Genomic DNA, 12,690 nt, shown 5'->3' on the forward strand with positions numbered 1-12,690 from the left:
CTCAACAGAAGCATTAACAGAGTCTGAAAATAGAAGACCAAGTTATGGATAGAAAACAAAAAACCAATAAAACGGTGTATGTGGGTATATATGTATTTGTCTCCCTATATACAAATGGATAGATAAAAGTATCTGTATATAGACAGATATAAAAGGCACAAAATAATTAAAGGTTTTTTAATTGACATGACTTGATCGTTAGTTTATAAAAGGCTATCATAATATCTGGCACTGACCAGTAACTCACATCACAGAGGAAAATGCTGCATTTTGTAATTAAACCACCATTTGTAACATGAAATTTACAAATTGTATATTTTTGTGTGTATTTTCTCCACTTTTAAAAATCACATTCACTGTATTCCAGTTTATATTATTTTAGATAGTAAAATATGTTATCTTTTATCTATTCTATCATCTACATTTAAAATTAGTTTCCTTATGCAATTTAAAAAATGTAGATCCTTAGAAAAGCAGACTAATAGTTGAACCTCTTGGTGCAATGTTATGTTAAAACTTTTGTTACGTTAAAGGGTTGGGAGAGTGATTCTCTCTGGTGTTCAGGTGAACAACTGAAAAATCATGTTCTCTGTACATGAACGCATGAAATATTAATAAATTAACTATATACTTGCATGCATAGCTTCTAGTTGAAATAACAAAGGTTTGAACAAAATTTAAAATGAAAACATACTAACCATAAATTTATTTTTGTGTGTGTGTGCGGATTGGGAAAAGGATGTCCATACTTTAATTTTAACAACGAAACTCTTTGTTCTCATTCAAAAATGTAGTTTGGGAACTAATACATTAGGAACATCAGAGTGGGGACTAAATAAACAGAACTGAGGGAGGAAATGATCTGAAAATAAAGCCAAAGAGATTATAGATAGAAATCACTGACAGAACTATTAGTGTGTGTGCTTGAAATTAATAAGGCTAACTCATTAATCATGGCTTGATTTTTCAGACTGTGCCTCTCAATTTGTCTGTTCTCATTTCCAGGCCACTAAGTATTGAACCCCTACTTTGAGTAATGCTCTCTCTCTGTTAAGCAGTGTGAGTGATACCTGGTGAGTAAGCCTCAATTCTTGCTCTCAGGAAATAGCAGGGGAAATAACACGGCAGTCTAAACACAAACAACTGTTACCGAGATGGGATGTAGTCAAGGCCAAAGTAAAAGGAAAACTGCATGCTATGGGCACAAAGAGAAAGAAGATTCATTTTTAAAGGGAGATCGAATCAGAGGCAGTGCCAAAATTTTTGTATAAGATTAGAGGTAGCAACACTGTTGGAAGGGTGGGAGTGGCCTGAAGACTTCTGTCTTCAATTTCTGTTTATACCACAATCACACTATTCTTATTTAGATATTATGTTTTTTGAGATGTCTTTGTATTGCTCTTAAGCATTATAAGAAGGGGAGGTTTCTAACCCCTGACCTCTCCTTTGGTGCAATCATAAGATTAAGGGGAAAAGTGAACAGAGCCTTGAAGGATGTCCAGAATAACTACACTCACAAATACACTCTCCTGGAGAAGGACCAGCATTTGCAAAGACACCTGAAGAGTGCAGGCGGTTCTTAGGGGAAGATGGATGATCCTCTGCTGGAGTGAAGGATATGGAGGAAAGGTGGGTGGAGGGGAAAGAGTTGTCTTGGGAAATGAATTAAGCTGTAGCCAAGTCATGGTGGAGCTTTCATGCCAACCTGCATGTCTTGAAGTCATTTGAGAGTCACTGGAGGTTTTTAAGAGAAGTGACATATTTAGAGCTACAATTCATTAGATTGATCCAGTCAAGTTTCTTCCTTGTTTTAGTTGTCACTAATATGAATTGAAAACATTATAATAGAAGAAATATTCCAGGACAATTTGTCTTTATAAATGGAATTCTTCATCTTTGTTGCTCAGTGCAAGTCATTTAGCCACCAGAAGAGCATTGTCAGGTAAGACTGTTAACTGAGTCCTGGGGAAACTCACTGCTTTTAATTGGGTTCCTTGGGTTTATTTAATATGACCCAATTTAGGGCTTCCCTGGTGGCGCAGTGGTTGAGGGTCCGCCTGCCGGTGCAGGGGACGCGGGTTCGTGCCCCGGTCTGGGGGGATCCCACGTGCCGCGGAGTGGCTGGGCCCGTGAGCCATGGCTGCTGAGCCTGCGCGTCCGGAGCCTGTGCTCCGCAGCGGAAGAGGCCGCAGCAGTGAGAGGCCCGCGTACCGCAAAAAAAAAAAAAAAAAATAATAATAATAATATGACCCAATTTAGATGAAAGAACATGTTCACTACCTGTTTTGGGGAGTATTCACAGAATTATGCCAGGACTTGCACATCAGTATTTATAGATTTGTTTTATAATCTGTCATATCATAATTAAAATCAGCACACTGTTATACTCTCAAGGATTCAGAGAACTTTCTAAAGTGAGGTGTTCAGCTTCATTGACTTCAAAGTAACACATGGAACATGAACACTGCTAGCCATCTCAGATTTATCCAGATTGAATACTTTCAGTGGAAGACTGAGTCCTGATTCCTTCTTGCTACTTTCTTGCTGAAAGAGAGAAATAGGTTACAGTTACTTTTCTACAGGGTGCCATAAATAAACATTCAAGGATGTTACAATTCAGGTGTTATTTAACGATTTTTTTTTTTTTTTTTCGCTCTACACGGGTCTCTCACTGTTGTAGTTTCTCCCATTGCGGAGCACAGGCTCCGGACGCGCAGGCCCAGCGGCCATGGCTCACGGGCCCAGCCGCTTCGCGGCAGGTGGGACCTTCCCGAACCGGGGCACGAACGCGTGTCCCCTGCATTGGCAGGCGGACTCTCAACCACTGCGCCACGAGGGAAGCCCTTAACGACTTCTAGGCTAGTAAAGTTACATCTTTCCCTGAAAGGCCTTGTTAAAATGAAAGTAACTTGCATTTAAATATTGGATATGCAATCAGTAAACGGCAATAATGTTTAATAATGAAATTCAAGACAGCTTTAAGGGCTTCCCGGGTGGCGCAGTGGTTGAGAATCTGCCTGCGAATGTAGGGGTACATGAGTTCTGAGCCCTGGTCTGGGAAGATCCCACATACCACGGAGCAACTAGCTCCGTGAGCCACAATTATTGAGCCTGCGCATCTGGAACCCGCAACAAGAGAGGCTGCAATAGTGAGAGGCCCGCGCACCGCGATGAGAAGTTGCCACCACTTGCCGCAACTAGAAAAAGCCCTTGCACAGAAACGAAGAGCCAACACAGCCATAAGAAAAAAGAAAAGGCAAAATTCCTTAAAAAAAAAAAAAAAAAAAAGACAGCCTTAAAATTGTGATTTTCTTTTTAGTCACTGCATTGCAGCTGAGAATAAAACAAGGCTCCTATTAGTGAACAAAGGTTAGTAAGGTAGGGCTCTCGATGAAGTTGGATCAGAGCGGAGAGCTTGCAGCGCAGAGACTTCCCTTCAGATAATACTTCACATTCAGCTTCAATCCACGGAACAAACATCTAGTGTGCTCATTAAGAAATTCAAAAGCAATGTAACAAGTGATTTTTGCCCTTGGAGAGTTTACTATCCAGAGAATACATTAATGATTTGAGTAACTGCCATTTATCAAGTGTTTGCTATGTGTCAGACACTAAGCTATCAAAGCGCTATGTGGATTAGTTTATTTAATCCTCACCAGAACCCCTTGAGGTAGGACAATCATTGTATGTATGTATGCATGCATGTATGTGAATTTAGATTTATTTATTTTTATTTTTTTCTTCCAGTTTTATAGAGATATAATTGACATACAGCCCTGTATAAGTTTAAGGTGTACAGCATAATGATTCAACTTATATGCATCATGAAATTATTGCCACAATAAGTTTAGTGAACATCCATTATCTCATATAGATACAAAATTAAAGAAACTGGAAAAAAGTTTTTTCCTTGTGATGAAAACTGTTAGGAAGTACTCTCAACAACTTTCATGTATAAGGTACAGTAGTGTTAATTACACTTATCGTGTTGTACGTTACATCCCTAGTACTTATTTATCTTATAACTGGATGTTTCATTATCTTTATCTGACTGATCAGGAGTCAGACCCAGTGATGTTAAATAACTGCACAAGGTTTTATGGGTCTTAAGGGATAGCTAGAGTCAGGTTTGACCCAGGGATCTAATTCTGGCCTAGTGCTCTTACCCAGTACTGGACTTTGCCTCTGAGAAGAATTTATGTGACACAGACACAGACTGTGCAAATCGGTAGAAGTGACACACTTTAAGAAAAATTTGTTTCCCAATGACCATTTCTAAGTGTGTTGTTTGGAATGCCAAAACATTTTCTCATAGAAATTGTGATACCTGGTGGTTAGTTTTTTGTCTACCCTCAAAAAGCCTAACTACTCCGTAACAGAGCCAGGAAAGTTTGTGGTTAAGAACATAAGCTTTAGCATCAGACACCAGGGGGGCATTCCTAGCTCTGCCACTAGTTTCATGGCCTTGAACACACTCCTTTTTCTAAACCCAGGACCTCATTCATGGGGTTAATGATACCTAATAAAAGGGCAAGGATCAAATAAAATAGTGTCAAGTGCTCTTAGAAATGTGCTTGACACAGGGAAAGAGACAGGTATTATAGCTGATTAATCATGGGTCCTGAGAACAGAGGACAAACTTCCTTGTTATTTCTTTATGAAAATTAAAGCCATCTTTTATTGCTTTTATTGCTTTTATATTATAGTAGCAATACATGTTCACTGAAGAACAATTAGTAGATCGTGTTAGTAATAATAACATTTAAATTGCCGTTTAACCTGGCAATCACAGATAATCACAATTAGTACTTTGATAATTATCCTTTCAGTTTTTGTATTTTTTCCTTTCCACAAAAAATGGGATCATTTTGCCTAATAATATTTAATAACCTGCTTTTAAACCTAAATATATATAAAATGAACATTTCCCTCATTTCGTTAAATAGTCTATAACATTTTTTTTCCTGATAGTGTAGTATTCTTTGGTATGGACGTACCATGAATTCACTTAACGATTCCTTATTGTTGGACATTGAAATGTTTATAATCTTTTTTCTATTATGAACAATGCAGAAATAAACAACCTTGTAGTTTAAAAATGTGTATGTGTTTTAAATTATTTTTAATCTAAATTATTAGAAATAGAATCAGGTGACCAAACGGTATTCACATTTTAAACACTTTTGGTATTTCCTGCCAAATTATCTTTCATAACAGTTCGATCAATTTATATCCCTTCCAGCAGTGTGTGAGAAAACTCATATCTTGAATCATCACTAACACTAGATAGTTTGATAGTTGCCAACCTGATGGGTGAAATAGTATCTATCATTTTAATTTTCGTTTTTTTGATTATTAATGATGTAAGATTTTTTCATAGTCTTATTTGTTATTTGTAGTTTTTTATGACTGTTGGTACACTTTATTATTCTCTTGAGGTAGTTGTCCTTTTATTATTGAGTTAAAAGTGCTAATTATAAATAAAGGCACAATGTTGGTCTCATATATTACAAATATACATATATAATTATTTCAGCTTCTCATTTTCTTTTAAATCTTATTCATGTACCTTTTGATATATATGTACAGAGGTTTTACTTTTTCATATTTATCAGTATTTGATTTTTTTCCCAGTTAAAAAAATTTTATTCAATCTAGAATTTATTTTGGTATATTTTATTATATAGGGATGAATTTTAATTCATTCAACAAACCTTAACTGCATGCCTACATTGTACCAGGTATGACTTTGCTTGGGGAATAATTGCTGTGTAAGGCAGGCAGAATTCCTGCCCTCAGGAGGCAGTTCCTCTTCAAGTGGCTCATTAGTTGATGCTCATACATTACTTTCCTCTCACTGACTTAAATTCCTTCTTTATTCCATTCCAAATACATGTGTATAATCAGGTTGGTTTATAGACTTTCTACTTGATACCATTTATTTGTTTCTTTGTTTCTGTGCCAGGATCTCACTGTTTTAATGATCATAATTTTAAAATAATGCATTTTAATAAATAGCAAGGCAAGGACTAATTTCATTCCTCTTGCTTTGTTCTTTAATTTTTTTCTTGACTTGTCCCTTCTTTTTGTTTTTTTTTTTTACTATTTCTTTTATTGTGGCATAACATGTATAACATGAAATCTTCCATTTAAACAATTTTTAAGTGTACAATTCAGTGGCATTAATTATATACACAGTATTGTGCAACCATCGCCACTCTTTTTCTAAAACTTTTTATCACCTCGAACAGAAACTTTGTGCCCATTAAGCAATAACTTCCTATAACCCTCCTCCCCCAGCCCCTGGTAACCTCCAATCTACTTTCTCTCTCAGTAAATTTGCCTATTCTAGATATTTTATATAAATGGAATCATACAATATTTGTCCTTTTATGCCTGGTTTATTTCACTTAGTATATTTTTAAGATTCATCCATGTTGTAGCATGTATTAGAACCTAATTCCTTTTTATGGCTGAATAATATTCCATTGTAGGTAATACCACACTCTGTATATCCATTCAGCTGTTGGTCATGTCCTTTGTATTTATACTTCTGGAAGAACTTTAGAATCATTTTGTCAAATACCTCTCCCAAATCCTCTAATGTCTTCTTAACATCCTTTCATATCCCTTTCTATCTACATTTTATTCTGTTAATCCTATCTCCCCAGGTTACTAGTACTGAATGCCTTCATACTGGCCCAAGCCTAGCACTGTACCTTGATCCTTGAACTTCCCTCAAGCTGCCCCATGCTTCAAAATTAACTACTTCCATCTTCATTCTCCTAATAAAAATGGACAGTTCCTCGGTGCAATTGATCTCACAGAAGTATTGGGAAAACCATCTGAATTATCCCTAAATTGTGAAAGTTAGATGCCCCTTGGTGGAATGTGTATTTTAAGAAAAGGGTATTTTATCCTTTAAATGAATTTAAATGATTTGCTATTTTTTTAAAAATTCCAATAGCATAAAAATGTGTCTTTTAAAATTTCAGTCTATAGGAGGGTAACTTACTTCTTAGTTGAGAGCTTCTTGAGTCTGCCTGCCCATCCACAGTATCTTAAGGCATTCCTGTTTTGTCAGATTCTTTCTGTGTTTTCACTGATGAACTCAATAATTTTCTTTCCTTTTGGAATTCCTACCATAGTCATGACTTTATTGACCCCAGTGATGGTAGTAGTGTTGGAGGTGGTTTATGTGTCTGATTGGCAGTGGGTAGGTATAAATCAGGTACTATTTTAAAATAGGCTTCCTGTAAGTAATCAAATACGAAACTGCATATTCTGGTCCACAATTCAGAGATGGAAAAGAGAAATGAGGGCTTGCATGGTATGAGACAGCTTCACGGGTATTTCAAGAATAATTTATTTGAAAAATATATGTTTCTTCGGTTCTTTGCAAAGGTAAGGACAAGCTCCTAAAAGAGAGAAACTATTAGATTGATGGTGTTTATTAGTCCACTGCTGTATGTGTAATGGAAAGCGCAGTGGCTTTGGAATCACGCAACATTGGCTTAAGTTCCTGGCTCTGTCTCATGGTAGCCTATGTTATCTCAGCCAGATTAATGTTTCCTCTAAGCCTTAGTTTCCTCAACTATAAAATATACCTCACTGAGATGTTTTAAAGTTCAAACAAGATAAATAATGTGAAACCTCCTAGCAATGTGTAGTCCATTGTATAGCCTCAGTGAAGATCAATTTCCTTTACCTTCCTTCCCTAAATAACAACAAAAGTAGTCTGTATGGGGGAAAGCATTTGTAGTACTGAATGTCAATCCTTCTTGGTTAATAGCTGAATAAAGATAATGTCTTAATTTTTCAAAATACCTCACCTTTCCTGTGGGTAGCTTTCATTTCATGCTTCACTAAATTATGGTGCTTGCAAAGCACCTTGAACTTTTCCAGTACAGAGCACACTGTAAGCAGGATGGAATTAACATTACCCCTGGTCTATAAGGTATCGTACCTACATTCTTAGTGATTGACAGGATACATGTTTATACAGTTGATGTCGCCTAAGGACATATTCTTGCCTGAGTCCCACAGCAGTGTTTTGCCACCTGTAACTGTGCTGAATAAAAATGGTCCCATCTATCATTTCTGTAGCTTTTCCTCATAGAAGCAGTCTTGATAAGGATAAGAAATCCAGGACATCATAGCATCAACAATCTTTTCCTCTTCAAAGGCATCTTTCAGACCAGGCTCTAGCAGTCCCTTACAAACATTAATTTTATAAATCATACACACTATTGCTTTGTGGGAGGTGAAGTGTTTAGTAAAAATGATCGTCTGAACACAGGTTGGCTGTGTGGGTGCAGGACAGAAATTTGGAAAGTGGAAAGTGAGTGCTCAGTGTGCATTCATTGCGGATACGAAGTCAGCTGCACGCTTGGCTCATCCTGGGTACGCTTCTGCTAGGTTTTTGACTAATATATAAAATTCAGACTATTCTTTGTTAGAGAGAAATTTGTGATTGCTATGAGCTACCTGAACACTAATGATATTAATTCTTAAGGTTAATTCTTGTACTGCATACCCAGTGGCACCCTGAGGTCTGGGGTTGAGAGGCTCCGTTTCATAAGATGAAGAAACCACCCCAGATTGAGCGCAGATTGAGTCCAGGTGGCTCGGTCTGACTCCTGTAGGGAAGTAACTGGTAAATAAGAAATTTGGAAGCCCCTCATCAGAGTGTATCTTCATGCTAGAGAATGATTTAGTGGAGGATTGAGCTTTAAAGTTAATACCAACAGTGTATAGGATTTATATGATTTATGCATATATATTAGTGTCTACACTTTTTGTTCTGTTTTATTTTGATCATTGCTCCTAATCTGGGGCCCTTGTATCACTCATGATACACAATGGTAGTCATGAATATATTTTTTTGGCGGGGGGGTGCTATTTCTAAAAGCCTAAGAGAAATCATATATGTTATTTATTTAAACTTTAATAATGCATCTTAGGCTACCAGCAATTATATTACCTATTTATTTATATCACAATGATACTTAATAGACTAATAAAAATATCAACCTAGCACAGCACCTGGTATATGTAAGTACTCAGTTAATATTTGCTAGATGAATCAGAATTACATAAACCATTTTCCATAGTTGAAATTCTTGCTAATTTGACTCTTTGATTTGTTTCTGATAAACTCATTATTTCTGCATTCGTTAAAAACATAATTTAGAGCAGAAGGATTTTATTTCTAGTGAAAATCTTATACTTTCCCATAGTTATACTTGCCCAAAAACATAAGTGCTGCTGTGACCATTTGCACGAACTACCTGTAGTGAACATCAGTTATCTTCTGGTATCCTATACACCTTTTCCCTCCTTCCTTGCAGTACTCAGATTTTCCTCGAAGAGCCACCCCTCCTCATTGTGTAGCAGCTGTTAGTTGTGTGGGATTGAACTGCCTTCAGTTCAGGAGTGGGACCTGCATTGGTATAGACCAATCAGTAGATTGCACCGAAAATTCAATCTCAAGCAGGTTGGGAGATGTGAGTAAGAGCACATGAAACCCACCTTCCTGGGATACTTGTTTTGGAATCATGAGGGAAGCCTGAAGATGACATCATGAAGAAGGGCGAAACCCAAGAAAATTGTAGAAAAACAGAGCCATGTTCTTGATTGAGTTACACCTGAAGCCAGTCCTAACTCTGAACTTCACTGTTGGTTTTTATTTTTTATTGATTTATTTATTTTTGCTTATTTATTTTTGTGGTACGCGGGCCTCTCACTGCTGCGGCCTCTCCCGTTGCGGAGCACAGGCTCCAGATGCGCAGGCTCAGCGGCCATGGCTCACATACCCAGCCGCTCCACGGCATGTGGGATCTTCCTGGACCGGGGCACGAACCCGTGTCCCCGGCATTGGCAGGCGGACTCCCAACCACTGCGCCACCAGGGAAGCCCTCTCTTTTGGATTTTAAACTAGTTTGTAAGAGGTTGTCTGTTCTTTGTAAGGGGTGGGGGGGAACCAAAAACAACCACCTTGATTGATATACAGCCTTATCTTAATTATATTATTTTACAAGTAAGTGTTAAAAAATACTAGATTCTCCGCAAAATATGTTAACTTTTTGCTTTTAGAGAGAGGCACAATTAATTCCAAAAGCACGATAATTTTCCTCTGCCTAGAAGACAAAGATACATTTATTTTAGATAACAAAACCACTAGAAAAACAGGTTGAAGTTTATGAGAAACTCATAAATATTGTCCTTTTTTTCTTCCACCAGTACCCAAGATGTTATGGGGTTTTGCATGGCACAATTCATCTATTGTTACACGCACCTGAAATTTATCATTGCACCTTTTAGGCATTGTTCATTTAGAAAAAAAACCCTATTATGAAGGAGGTTGGAAAAAAAAAAGTCATGTCAACAATAAGTCCATTTAGGTAACCTTTGCAGAGTTGGTGTTTTTTTTAATGTCAACAAGTCTTTTGCTTTATATTCTGCCTTGGTTTCCATCATTATTCATTTCAAAAACCTCCCCAAGTCAGATTTTTCATGAAGAATCATTTAAAACAAAATATATCTGGAATTCTACTTCTCATGACCTAGTTGTATCACAAGAGGGATCAAAGAGGTTTTGTTCTGTTTCTATAATCAGCTATTTCTTTGAGAGGGCAGATTCATAAGAGTTTGAATTATGCTTAGAAATGCATACAAGGCAAGCAGCTACATGGCATTTTAATTACCTCCCTCCACTCGAATGGAAAAAAAAAACAGGCATAAACAGATGTCTAAGTTAAATTCAGTTTGATTCTTTTAACATAGCAAATAATTGGAGTGTTTCCTTTCTTCCTAGGCTTTTTCTTTTTTCCTGTCTTTAGTCTGTTTTCTCCCCAGCTCTTCCCTTTTATTTCCTAAGCATTCACCTTTTGCTAATGTTAAGAGAATTTCTACTTGACAAATTCTTTTCCTTGATAGACGCTATAGGACATAATATTAATACTCACAAAGGGAACAGATGGCTGCCTTTGGAATCCACCAATTATAGTAGTACCTTGCTTAATCTGAATTGACTAATTAAAATCCTCAATTAACTGGAATTGATAATTCAGCATACACGACCCCTACGGTGACCTCATGATATAGTGAGCTTGCTAGTGAGTATTTAGAATTATTTTCCTGCCCTTTGTTGTGAGGACATGTACCTTACCATGAAAAGGCAAGGTAATTGACTCATTTAAGGGATTTATTAAAACTCTAAAAAGATCAAACCCTAGTATCCTAGGTTTGCTATGAAATCAGAATGCATATAACCTAAGTTTCCATATTTTCAACATATATATGTGTAACTTTAGATTAATCACTGCTACTTTGAGATTTTCCATTTTCCCATTCAATTTGATGAGCATTTATTAACCTTTCAAAATATTCAATATACTATGCTAACTGTCAAGGCAATAAGAAAAAAAATGTTTCCAGTTACCACTGTTGTCTAAAAAAATCACTCCAAAACTGATGGCTTAAAATAACAGCAGTCACTTTATTATGATCATGGATTCTGTGTGCAGGAATTCAGGAAGGGCTTAGATGGGTGGTTACAACATTGAGTGCCTTATATGGTTGCACGCAGGTAGTGGTTGGAGTTGGAAGAGGAGGGAGCTAGAGAGGAGCTGAGGACTCTATTTTCCTTCAAACAGCTTCAGGGCCTGTCATTGTGGTCTCTCTGAGTGGGATAATTTGGGCTTCCTTACAGCATGAAGGCATCGAGGCAGTTGGATTGCTTACATGACAGCTCAGAGCAAGAGGTTAATGTAACAGGGTAGACACTGTATCACCTTTTATGACCTGGCCTTGAAAGTCATGCAGTGCAATTGCTGCCACATTTCATTGATTACAGGTGTGTCAATAGTCCCTTCAAATTCAAGAGGAAGGGAATTAGACTTCGTATCTCCTTGAGAGAGTGCTAAGTTTCTAGAAAAGCCTGTAGGACTCGAATGTGGTCATTTTTGGAAAATATAATTTGTCATGATGAATGAGACTCAATATCTTTTCCAAAGAAGCTCATACTCTAGTGGATAGAACCACAATTCTAAAACTGTGCATTGAGGTATTCCAGGTCTGGAAAATTCATAGGGTAGCCGCAGGATACTTTACATTTTTGAGGGAAACAATGTGACATCTGTAAGATATCATGTGAATTACTACTATTAAGTAGCTTGGATTTAATAAGTGGAACTGTTAGGCATTTCTTTTGCCCTAGTTATGCCATGAAAAAATTATAAAGATACTAAAAGATTATAGAGGCAGAGAAAGTTTAGGAACCTCTGGGATGAAAAACAAGACATAGACATTCCAACTACAGTCTTAGCAGGCCCATAACTGACATTTGTAGGGTCTGGGGCATGATAGAAATGAAACTACTAGCTTGTTCCTTTCTTTTCCCATTACAGCATAGGTTCTCCCCCTTTATATCCAAGCTCTGTACCTTCTCCCCTACTGCAATAACAGCTTCTTTTTGGCCCTAGGAGTGAGCATACCAATGGCAAATCAGCTCTCTGGAGGAAGGACCAGGGTAAGAGGCCCATGCAGAAGCAGATTCAGTGTGGGTTTAAGCAAGTAATTCTGGAGTCCAGGTATGTGACTTAGGAAAGGAGACCAGGGCTTTGGATGAGCATGCCCCACCGGGCCCACAGACCTCCAGCCCATTTGGAGGGGCATGGCTGGAGGGCC

This window comes from Mesoplodon densirostris, chromosome 12 (assembly GCF_025265405.1).
Source record: "Mesoplodon densirostris isolate mMesDen1 chromosome 12, mMesDen1 primary haplotype, whole genome shotgun sequence".
NCBI lineage: Eukaryota > Metazoa > Chordata > Mammalia > Artiodactyla > Ziphiidae > Mesoplodon > Mesoplodon densirostris.